This window comes from Cucurbita maxima, unplaced genomic scaffold (assembly GCF_002738345.1).
Source record: "Cucurbita maxima cultivar Rimu unplaced genomic scaffold, Cmax_1.0 Cma_Scf00096, whole genome shotgun sequence".
Lineage (NCBI taxonomy): Eukaryota > Viridiplantae > Streptophyta > Magnoliopsida > Cucurbitales > Cucurbitaceae > Cucurbita > Cucurbita maxima.
In genome coordinates this window covers 243,016-255,905 of record NW_019272112.1, presented here as the reverse complement: position 1 = coordinate 255,905, position 12,890 = coordinate 243,016, and the positions used below count along the sequence as shown (strand labels likewise).

At 36.0% G+C, this 12,890-nt stretch overlaps 1 non-coding gene across 1 annotated transcript; it reads right to left on the bottom strand.

The window, feature by feature from the left end:
* Positions 1 to 4,889: 4,889 nt before the first annotated feature.
* LOC111472996 lies at positions 4,890 to 5,029 on the bottom strand. The gene has a single exon (XR_002715527.1). It is a non-coding gene; the product is annotated as a small nucleolar RNA Z247 (small nucleolar RNA).
* Positions 5,030 to 12,890: the final 7,861 nt, after the last annotated feature.

The following is a 12,890-nucleotide window of genomic DNA, read 5'->3' as shown; positions in this document are numbered from 1 at the left end:
ATATATTATGATATTCTACAACATTTTAATATTATTTAAATAAGATATTATATCTTAATGTATTCGGCATTCAAATATATAATTTGACAAAAATTATCACAATTTCACTGTAAATAGAACCCTAGGGTTAAGTCAAAAAGCATCAAACACTAAATACTCTGACATTTTAAGTGATATTTTGAAGAGAAGCTGATAAGGTTTTCAAAGAGCATGTGGTCATGTCTGACATTTTAGGTTAACCAACCGGTTGAAAAGAAACCATAATTTCTGATGTTGGTAATTAACTACAAACCTTTGAATAAGTTTTAGAATAAATAAGATATCCAATCCAAAACAAAAATGATTTGATAAAAAGAATTTAGAGTCAAATGTTTTTATAAAATTCGATATGAAATTGGGATTTCGGAAAATTCTAATTTCCTAAAAGGACAAATATAAAATAGCATTTAATGTCCAGTTTAGAAAATATGAGAGGAACGTCATGCGATTTAGGCTAAAAAACTCTCCATCCGAATTTCAGATGATTATGAATGATATTTTCAATCCTTTCAAAAAAATTCAATTGTTTATATGGATGATGTGTTGATATTTTCTAAAACCATTAAGATCAACACTTTAAAGAAATCAGTTAGTTGTGTCCATACCAAAAATCAAATAATATCAAACTCATATCCATTTTCTTGGATTTTAAATTTATTTGAGCCTTATAAAATCCTTCAAGACAAACTCAATGGACTATTGAATGGGTTTTATAAGGCTCAAATAAATTTAAAATCCAAGAAAAAGATATGAGTTTGATATTATTTAATTTTGGGTATGGACACAACTAGCTGATTTCTTTAATGAATGTAGGTAGAAGTTTAAAGTGTTGATTTTAATGGTTTTAGAAAATATCAACACATCATCAATATAAACTATTGAAATTTTTTTAAAGGATTGAAAATATCATTCATAATCTTCAGAAATTCGGATGGAGCGTTCTTTAGGCTAAATGGCATGATGTTCCTCTCATATTTTCTAAACTGGACATTAAATGCTATTTTATATTTGTCCTTTTAGGAAATTAGAATTTTCCTAAATCTCAATTTTATATCGAATTTTATAAAAACATTTAACTCTAAATTCTTTTTATCAAATCATTTTTGTTTTGGATTGGATATCTTATTTATTCTAAAACCTTATACAAAGGTTTGTAGTTAATTACCAGTATCAGAATTTCTGGTTTCTTTTCACCATGTGTTTAACCTAAAATGTCAGACATGACCACATGCTCTTTGAAGACCTTATCAGCTTCCTCCGCAAAATATCACCTAAAATGTCAGAGTATTTAGTGTTTGATGCTTTTTGACTTAACCCTAGGGTTTTATTTACGGTGAACTTGTGGTAATTTTTGTCAAATTATATATTTGAATACCTTATCAGATTGCACCTAAAATTGCTAAATGAAGGAGCTGACAATGACTTTGTCATGATATTGGCGAGCTAATCCTTGGAAGAAATTAGTCGAACATCAAGCTGACGACTCGATACTCGTTCATGAACGAAGTGATAACCAACCTCAACATGCTTTGTTCGTCGATGAAAGATTGGATTGGCGGACAGGTAGGTGGCACCATTGTTGTCACACCACAGGCTAGGCGCTCGCGCTTGCGAGATCCCGAGCTCACGCAAGAGAACTTGGATCCAAATTAATTCGATAGTGGCATCAGCAACTGCCTTATATTCGGCCTCAGTACTAGAATGAGAAACTGTTGATTGTTTCTTCGAACTCCAAGAGATAAGATTGCCACCAAAAAAGATCACATAGCCTCCAATGCTTCGACGATCATCAGGATTCCCAGCCCAATAAGCATCTGAAAAGGAACTCAACAAATCAGTGCTGGACTTTGTAAGACACAAACCCATATCAATAGTGTCATGTAGATAACAGAGAATTCGTTTGACTGTCGCCCAATGTATAGATGTTGGGGAGGACATGAATTAACACACTCTATTGACACAGAATGATATATCAGGACGTGTTAGAGACAAATATTCGAGAGCACCAACGACACTCCGATAGCGAGTAGTATCCTCAGGCTAAAGCTTTTCACCACCATCCAATAACAACTTCTCACTAGTAAGCATAGGTGTGGGCACACCTTTGGAGGTGAGCATATTGGTTCTAGACAATAAATCTTGAATGTATTTATGTTGTGTCAGAATAAGTCCATTAGAAGTATGGCGGACCTCAATCCCAAGAAAATAACTCAAAATTCCAAGATCTTTGACGGCAAAATCATCCTGAAGCTGTGTAAGAAGTTTCTCAGTAGCCGTAGAAGATGAGATGATGATAATAATGTCATCAACATAGATGAGGATATACATCTGAATGCCCGTCTTGTTAAAAATAAAAAGAGAAACATCAGCCTTTGAAGGTGTAAAATCCAGTTATAATAGTTTGGAGCGAAGACGAGAAAACCAGGCACGCGGAGCTTGTTTAAGACCATAAAGCAACTTATCCAGCTTGTAGTGATAACCAGGGTGTTGAGAATCCACGAATCCAGGGGGCTGCTTCATAATATCTTCATTAAGAAAGCCATGAAGAAAAGAATTTTGAGTATCAATCTTCTGAATAGCCCAACCACGAGAAATAGCAAGAGACAATAAGAGTCGAATGGTAGTGGGCTTAACAATTGGACTAAAGGTATCATCATAATCAACGCCATACTGCTGTTTAAAACATTTAGCAACCAGGCGTGCTTTGTAGCGATCAATAGAGCCATCTGGCTTTTACTTGAGTTTGAAAACTCATTTGCAATCAATAATGTTAAGACCAGCACGAGGAGGAACTAAGTGTCATGTCTTATTTTTTTGAAGTGCCTGAAATTTATCATTCATTTCCTGACGCCAGAGGGGATGCTCCATAGCAGTAATATGTGAAGTAGATTCAGAGGCAGAAGACCGAATTACAAAATATGTTATTGTTCCATCTCTACGCACCTTGGGTTTCTTGATATTGTGCTTCAATCGAGTACTATACGGATGAGTAGTAGGTGCAGGATCCACATTTGAGGGGACAGTCGTATCAGCCGTTGCGAGAGGAGCAACCGATGCTACAGTAGTTGGTTAACCATCGTTCAAGGATTTGACCAGGCATTGTGCAATATCATCTGCTGGCGGAGGAGCCGAGGCCTCAATTATTGGCGGAACAACCAACGCCGATTTGCATGGCAGCGACACGGAGGATTGCTGCGGCAATTCCGAAGCTGATGTAGACACCAAATTTTTTGCATCCAAAGAGTTAGTAGGCACAGACATATGCATGTGATCATTCTCTAAATTAGTACTGCTATTACCCAAATGATTGGGGAAGAATTAGGTGGAGCTCTCTTGAATGGAAAAACATTTTCATCAAATATGACGTCTCTAGACATATTGACACGACCAGATTCGGTGTCAAGACACTTATACCCTTTTATGTAAAGAACTGTAGCCTAGAAAGACACATTCTTTTGATCAAAAAGAGAGCTTTTGTTTGTTATAAGGACGGAGATGAGGCCAACAAGCACACCAAAATTTTTGTAATAAGGAGTAATTTGCTAGGGTATGAAAAAGATGCTCTAAGGGGGTAGGCCAGTTTCAACAATATGATGGTACTTGCGTTCAGTAGGCCCATTTTGTTGGCGTGTGTGAGGGCACGAAACATGATGAGCAATTCCAAGGGAACGAAAAAATGTGTTATGAATTTTCAGATATTCCCCACCCCAATCAGATTGACCCACTTGATTTTAGTATCTAGAAGGCGCTCAAGATGAGCTTGGAATTGCAAAAATATACGATGAGCTTTTGTACGATCATGCATCAAATAAATCCATGAAAATTTACTGAAATCATCAATGAAGCTAATATAATATTTAAAACCCCCAACAGATGGAGGTGCAGGGCCCAAAACATCCGAAAAAATAAGTTCCAAAGATGACGAAGACCTATGGGAAGAACTAGTATATGGTAACTGATGACTTTTTGCTGATTGACACGCATTACAAATTGACAAAGATGACTCACTAGCACACAGAATATTATTGAGACGCAAAATTGATTTTACTACTTGAGATGAAGGATGTCCAAGATGTGCATGCCATTGGGCATGAGTAGTAGATCTGCTCACCAAGGCATGCTTGAGATCATCGACATCGGATGGCTTAATAGGATAAAGACCAAATTTACACCTCCCATCTAGGAGACTTTTCCTTGACCGTCGATCCTTAATAGAAAAATGTCAAGGATGGAATTCAAAAAATACGTTATTATCACGAGAAAATTTATGAACGGAAAGAAGATGTTTGGAAATTTCAGGCACATGCAAAATATTACACAATGCAAGAGGACGAGTAGCAGTATTAATTAGAGAATGACAAGTATGCAAAACACGCAAACATGCTCCATTGCCAACTTTAACTTGTTCACCTCCATGATAGCATTCACGCACAGCAAGACGATCCATGTCACTGGTGATATGATCCGTCGCGCCTGTGTCACTGTACCAATTTGGGTCAATCTTGTAAGAGGAAGTAGCCGACAGTACCGTAGTTGGAGTAGAAGAAGGTTCATCTTGATAGGACTCATCCATCCTATGCCAGCAGCGGATAGCAGTATGCCCCACTTTGCCGCAGATCTGGCAGGAAGGACAAGCAGAAGGGTCACGACGATCACCAGCAGGACGAGAGGGTGCATAACCTTGAGAACGACCACGACCACGATCCCTATGCCCACGATTCTTCTGCTGACCACCACGACCAACATAATTGGCAGAAGATCCAAGATTTAACTGAAGTTCAGCACGACCAGTACAATTGGCAAAAGATCCCGGATTTAACTGAAGTTCAGTCTGGTGTTGTAGTTGGCGAGCTTCAAACGTCATTAGATGTGCAAACGCATCATCAAGCGTGAGGGCTTCACTCTTGGTAGTCATTAAGGTGACGAAGGGATCCTAGTCAGGGCCAAGACAAGCGAGAAGATACGCGATCACATCATCATCCTGCAAGGCAGAGTCGGTGGCAGCCAGCTTGGTGGCCAGCCCTTTGATCTTGCAAAAATAATTTGCAGCAGATTGATCTCTTTTCTTGGACGTGGCGAGCTCAACACGAATATAAGTAGTGCGAGCACGAGTTGACGACAAAAATATCCGCTGCAGAGTATCCCACGCCTCCTTGGACGTAGTAGCAGCAACTACATCGTGAAGAATCTCGTCAGACATGGAGGAGAGAAGGCCGCTAAGGACCTATTGATCCTGATCATACCACTGATATAGGCAGGATTAGAGACCAGCTCAGCACCAGCAGCAGTTGAGGAAGGGACCAGCTTGGCAGGTGTGGCATTCGTGCCATCAAGGTAGCCCATAAGCTTCGTACTCCGTAGGTAGGGGAGGAGCTGGGCGTGCCATATGATGAAGTTATTTTTGGTTAGACGAATTGTGATAGCATGGTGTAGAGAGATTGGGCCAAAGGTCGCCATGGTAGTTGAGATGGTATTGGAGATGGAAGATGGGGAGGAGGAAGAAGATATGGTAGACATTTAAAAAATAAACGTTAGCTCTGATACCATGTTAAGTTGAATGGCACAATGACCTCACCTAGGGTCACGACCTCATGTATTTATAGATGTGTATAATGAAGATTACATTCTAAATCATAGATTTAGTAACAAACCATAAAATCATATATTTGGTAACAAATCAGTAAAACATAGATTTGGTAACAAACTAGTAAACCACTAGATTATCTTACTATATACAGATATGATTTATACTACGTTTAACAAGGTTGAGGTGATTCAAATGGTTGATGTGATAATCCAGTCATTTTTAAGGTTTCTTTTGTTGAACGCCATCATGGCTGAGATGACTGAGATGAGCACCCGAGTGAGTTTGACAAGCAGGGTCGTAGAGAACCACACCCCAAGCCAAGCTCATGTTGGGCAACAAACTCTAAATCCAAAAACACACTCTTAAATGAGAACCGGGATGCTAAGGAATTAAAAAACTTTATTTTTGACGTAGAACAATATTCGAAGGTTACAGGAACTTGCTCATAGGATCTAAGAGTAACGTTGGCCACAATGCATCTCATGGACGTTGGCGTTCGAAGGATGATGATATAAAAAATGGGTCATGCATCATAAACTCATGGGAAGACCGTTGATGGAATCGATGCATTCGAAGCTCCCCTGGATGGGTTGCCAATTAAAGACCTTACGTTTGATGTTGACTCTTTCGAAGAAAAAACCAAACGATCGAACACCTCGAAATGTCGTGGTAGCTCTAAGAACTCTATCATACGACCTAAGAGTTAAGGGCTACAGGAACTTTCTCATATGACCTGAGAGTTACATTAGCCGCAATGCATCTCATGGACGATGTAAAACTATGGTAGTGCTCGAAGGTGAATGGTATAAAAAATGGGTCATGAACCATAAACTCATTGGAAGATCGTTGATGGAATCGATGCAATTGACGCTCCCCTAGATGGGTTGTCAATCAAAGACCTAACATTTGATGTTGACTCTTTTGAAGAAAGAGCCACACAATCAAACAGCTCAAAACGTCGCGGTAACTCTAAGAACTTTAACACACATAGGGAAGGACGTGTCGAAGAGTTAGACATTAAGCAAAAGATCATGCTAAAACTCTTTAGCGATCTGACAAAAGACTTCAGGACATCTACACCAAAAATTCATTGTTGTCCAGTGGTCAGGATATTTGGCTTTCACCCAGCAGGCCTGGGTTTGATTATCGGCAATGGAATATTATTTTCTTATTTCATCTTATTTTACAGTTTCTATCTTTGATTAAAAAGACTTTTATGAACTTCGTACCTTTGTTAGAGTTATATTATATATATTTGGTTCAATTTCAACTACTGGGTTGAGGTGATTCAAATGGTTAATGCGATAATCGGACTATTTTCGAGGTCTCTCTTGTTGAACGCCATCATGGTTGAGATTAGCACCCAAGTGAGTTTGACAAGGAGACCCGAATTTAAACTTTACCTACGTTTGAAAGGCACTATAATAGTCAAGGTCAATGGTATTTTAGATTAAAAAGACTTTTATGAACTTTGTACCTTTGTTAATGTTACTTTGAACGTTTATTTGTGTACTTTGTACGTTTATTTGTGTTACTTTGTACCTTTGTTAGTGTTATGTTGTAGACATTTCGTCAAGTTCAACAAGTGGGGTTGAGGTAATTCAAATGGTTAATGTTACTTTATTTGATTTAAATTGTTAATGTGATAATTTAGTTGAACAGTTACCGGTTATTCCAAGGACTCTCTTATTGAATGCCAATAAGGCTGAAATGATTGAGATGAGCACCCATGTGAGTTTGACAAAATTGAAATAAAATCAATAAAATTGAAAAAAATTGGAAAAAAATGAGCCTTATGACACTTCCTTCAACTCGAAGGGCGGTAAACCAAGGATTCCTTCGCCCAAGACCCACGATCCAACTCCCAACATGAAAATGATAAGCTATAGAACCATTCCAAGAACCTCAATGGATGGGTTACAAACTCTCATTACCAATCTCGACAACTGGACGTGTCATCGGCATTAGAAGAATGATAGCATCAGAGCAAGTCATGGGGATAGAAGATCTCGTTGAAGGATGATAGACCAACCATAATCTTCAGCCCAACGAGCCAAGCTTTTGTAGAAGCAAGAACCCTTGTATTAAAGAAATTACCATCTTCTTATACAAAATTTGGATCAACCAAGATATAAAAGCTAGAATTAGATTATGAGATCCAACCATGAGAAGCAAGATTTTGAACGTTTTTCTAAATTGAGTCTCTCCAAATCAAACTTGATCAAGGCTTGATTAAATTAATCAGATGCAATCTACCACAAGAATTGCATGAAACTTAGAAACGACAAAGATATGCTCACATTTCTATAAGGGGGAACGTCTCAACTTGAGAGATCAATTTCATTGATCACAAATATGCTTTTACATAATAATTTGTGGGTATTTATAGTCTCCCCACAAAAGAAGTTAGTGACCGTGATTTAATCTCGATCCTTTTAAATCTCCACAGAAGACGAAGCCAATTTGAGCATTACAAACTTTATGAAATTAAAATAATAAATAAAGTTTTCTAACCACTCATGAAATGATGCTTGCAACTTCATCCGCTACTTCAACTGTGCAAATATTTACTTTTGAATCTCCAAATGGTCTTGACTCAAACGATTCAGATTGTAACACATGAAATGATGGTTGAATCTAGCCTATCCAATTTTGTAGATGAAGTATGAATGCTTGTTGAATCTTCTTGGCCTTGGGTTGTGTAATAGGTTCAGTTGGAACACAGTGATTCTTATCATCATCCCCCTCCTCAAAAGGATTCGTCCTCGAATTAGAAAAATCATCACCTACATCAAAAGAACTCAACTCAGCAACATTGAAAGTAGAATGTACACCGTGATTCTTATCATCATCCCCCTCTTCAGGATTCGTCCTCGAATCAGAAAAATCATCACCTATATCAAAAGGACTCAACTTAGCAACATTAAAAGTAGAATATATTGACAATTCTACGGGAAGATCAATTTTATTATTCCATGCAATAAAATGAGTCATTTTACTAAATGTCTTATAGTGCATTTACAGTCAAATAAAGAATTAGGAATCCACATTTTACTAAATGTTTTACTAAATGTCTTATAGTGCATTTATGGTCAAATAATGAATTATCTTTAGTCAAATAAATAATTCATCAGTAAAATTATTTACGCTAATTCATTGAAGTTTTAAAACGAAATCATCTCTAAATTTAGATAAGATACTAAGTTATACTACTTGAATCAGGTGTCGTAAAGGTCGAACTAACGAACACGTGACCTTCAAATCTTCAATAGTACGCTCTCCCAACTAAGCTATCCCTTGTAACATTGAAAATGAAAATTCTGGAATTTTAAAAAGAAATAATCACTAAATTTAGATTAAATAGTCAAGTAATTTTAAAAAGAAATAATCACTAATTTTAAATTGAATATTCGCGTTATGCAAGTTAGTCAACTTGAATTAGGTGCAGTGAAAGTGAATCAAACACATGGTTTTCAGATCTTTACTGACGCTCTCCAAACTGAGCTATCCCCGGTAACATTAAAAATAAAAATTCATCGGTAAAGATATTTTCACTACTTCATTGAGATTTTAAAAAGAAATAATCACTAATTTTAGATTGAATAGTCAGGTTACGCAACTTAGTCAACTTGAATCAGGTGCGGTGAACGTGGATCAAACACTGTGACCTTGAATGAAAACTCATTAGCAAAGGTATTTAGGTAATTCATTGATATTTTAAAAAGAAATAATCACTTGAATCAGGTGCAGTGAACGTGGATCAAACACGTGACCTTGAATGAAAACTCATTAGCAAATGTATTTAGCTAATTCATTGATATTTTAAAAAGAAATAATCACTAATTTTAAATTGAATAGTTAGGAGAAGTTATGTGACTTGAATCAGGTGCGGTGAAGAAGGTGGATTGAACACATGACCTTTAGATTTTCAGTCTGACACTTTCAAACTGAGTTATCCTCGCTAATACTTGAAAAAAAAATCATAAGTAAAGGTATTTCCGCTAATTCATTATATTTTAAAAAGAAATAATCACTAATTTTAGATTGAATAAATTTATGCAACTTAATGGACTTATGCAACATAAACCAAGTGCGGTGAACGTGAATTAAACATGTAACCTTCAGATATTCAGTCCCAACTGAGTATCCCCGCAAAAATTAAAAATCAAAATTCATGTGTAAAAGTATTTCCTCTAATTCATTATACATTGAAATTTTAAAAATAAATAATAACTAATTTTTTATTGAATAGTTAGCTTATGCAAATGGAAACAGGTGCAGTGAATGTGGAGAGTAAACACGTGACATTCAAATATTTAGTTTGACACTCTCCTAGCTTAAGGTCGCGATTAAGAACATAACAAGAAGTAATATCATAGCTTAAAGTCGCGATTAAGAACCTACTAGTAGGCTACTTACTAAGTTTTACTCACTCCATGTTTATCATTTTCTTTCAAGTAACTAAGAGTTGGTCGTGGATGAGAGCAGACTTTGGAGTGTGGGCCATGGACTAACCTCTGTTTTTAATCTAGTATTTTTTGTTCTTCTTTTGAGTCTGCTTCTCATTTTGTGTTTGTCACGAGTATGTATATGTAACACCCCAAAAATGAAGGAAATTAGCTCCCATAAGAATATGCCACTCATGAAAGACCCAAAGGATAGAAAGGAAAAAAATTAAAGGATTAAGCAAGAACAAGAGACTTAGTCAAGTCAGTACCCTAACAAGTGATTTCAAGGAGTTGAAAGGCCTTTTGAAAAGGATTGGAAAGGAAAAAGTAAATGAAAAGGGCAAAATAGTCATTTTATCAATTATATAAAATCTTACCGAATTTGTAATTCCTTATCTTGAAGGAATCTAAGGATTCAAAATAAGGGGAAAATTATCAAAAAGCGATGAGGAATTTGTAGAAAAATTATGGATTTTTCGAGAAAAATAATAATAAAATATTCGGAAAGTGGCAAATTACCAAAATACCCCTAGAAGAATTGATAATTACAGAAATGCCACTCTAATTAGAATCAGAGCATCTACCGTGACCATCCGAGTAAAATCCTTCGAACTCAAATCTCAACCATTGGATCTCCTCCAAAATTTGATATGATCTAGAATGAACACGCACGGATCATTACATCCAACGACTAGTATTCAAAGCCAAGGTCGATAAGGCTATGATCGGAGTTGATATCTCCAAAAAATTATCCAGAAAGTTCGATCTCTAAATAACGAAGATTCAAGAGCTCTCAATGTCGGTTTAAGCTCCTCCTATAAAGTCTAAAGTATGAGCAACAATACGGAATAAGAATCGAGAAAGGTCAATCCCCCAATCGAAGGCAATAAGCGTTTAGATTATGGGTCTCCTACTCTCAGATTTCTTCCAAATTCGAGATCAATCCTCCACCATTTCTCTTCAAACTTATTTCTACCGTTTCTCAACAAGATTACCCACAAGTTCTATGTAGGAATAAAGTGCTGAAAGTGCCTCGAAACCATTCCTTCCCAATTCAATCCGCCATTGAAGAACTTCAAGAAAAACTTGAAAATCCAATCCGAGGATACATGATGATTCGTCGAGCAAGAATGATTCTAATCAATTTCTGCACCTCCAAGGAATGCTTTCATAGAAGACCACGAAGAAAAATAGCCTCGATAGCGTGCCGAATTGAAGGAAATAGGTTTCGAAATTAAATTTGGGGATAAGAGTCAAATTCTTATCTACGATCTCTTTTCCTTCAAATTAAGGATTCCTCTAGCTTTAGAGGAAGAAGTTGAGTAAACTTAATGAAGGAATCGAGAGCTCAAACATCGTAGAATAAGCTACCCATGAGATCGAAAATCTGGCGTTTTGAGTGAGTTGCATACCGAGAACGTTTTCTGGAAATTAAGGTCCTACACTCAAAGACGTTCCTCCAAACCAATTCCTTTAGCCTTAAGAAAGGATATGGAAGTGGTTCAATGAAGAAATAGAGCCTTGAAACCTCTAAAATCGGCTGCCCAATAAGAAATCCTTTGTTTTATCTCAAGCGATAAATCAGATTTTGGATGAACTTTTGAAGCGAATATCTTAGGCTACGATCCACGAGAAGGTATCAAATCAATCCCTAGCCCTTCCTTGTAACACACATCTTTAAGTTGCAGGAAGAAATCGAGGAGAGAAACTCTGTAAATGTGGATGTTAAAATATTTTTCATCGGTGTCCATCATTAGTTGTGAGTGGCTCTAGCATTGACAATGGTGTTCCTTACTATTTTGTGATTTGTCCAGACCTCGACATACATAATATATATATATATATTCATTTAACTATAACACATATGGTCCATGGAAGAATTATAATGGCTACTACCTAAATTATAACATAAAGTTGATAATTGATGTCCAATTAGCCAACCCTAAATTTGTAATCATTGTGGATTGATTGAAATAACAATGGAAGTAATTTAAACTCCTAGTACCTTAAATGAAGTTGGTCTCTTCTAATAAAACATGAATTTCTCTTTAATATCATTAATACAATTATGCTTCATTTTAAACCTACCAAACATGAAACTAAAAATAAGTTCAATTTAACTTCATTTTATGGTCATCTTAAATGACGTGTAGGATATATTCTTGATTTACCTTGATATTTCATATTAGTTAAGCTTTTTTCAAAATCACAATTAGACAACAACAAAGATGAACTTGGGTCGGTTTATTATTTTAAATAAAATTTCTTTCTCCAATCCTATTCCTAATAACTCTTCTACTAAATTCATATTATGCTAAGAAACAAATTTTTTACTCGCAAGAAGTAAAATTTGCAACTTTAACTAAAATTTCATCCAAACAAATTTTATGGTTAGAAATTCTAGTGTTCATCCATAATATACAACCACTACCTAAATTATGACCAAAAAAATTTGAAAACATAAGTTGTAGTTGAAAATTACAAAAAACAATCCTCTAAATCCAAGAACTGATTAGTCAATCCTAAAGATAGTAACTAACCTAGAGTAATTGAAGCTCTACATGAAGTAATTTAAAGTTTCAGTTACTTAACTAAAGTTTATCTCGTCTTTAATGAAATATGAGTTGCACTTAAGTTCATGAATAGTTTATAGACTCTAACTCTTAGTACTATTAATGCAATTATATTTCATATGAGTTTATCATAAATCAAACTAAGGTACATTCAATACAACATCATTTTCTTGTCATACGAAGCAAAATAGAAGAATTAAATCAAACAAACTGATGAACTAAGACGAATAAATCCAACCCAAC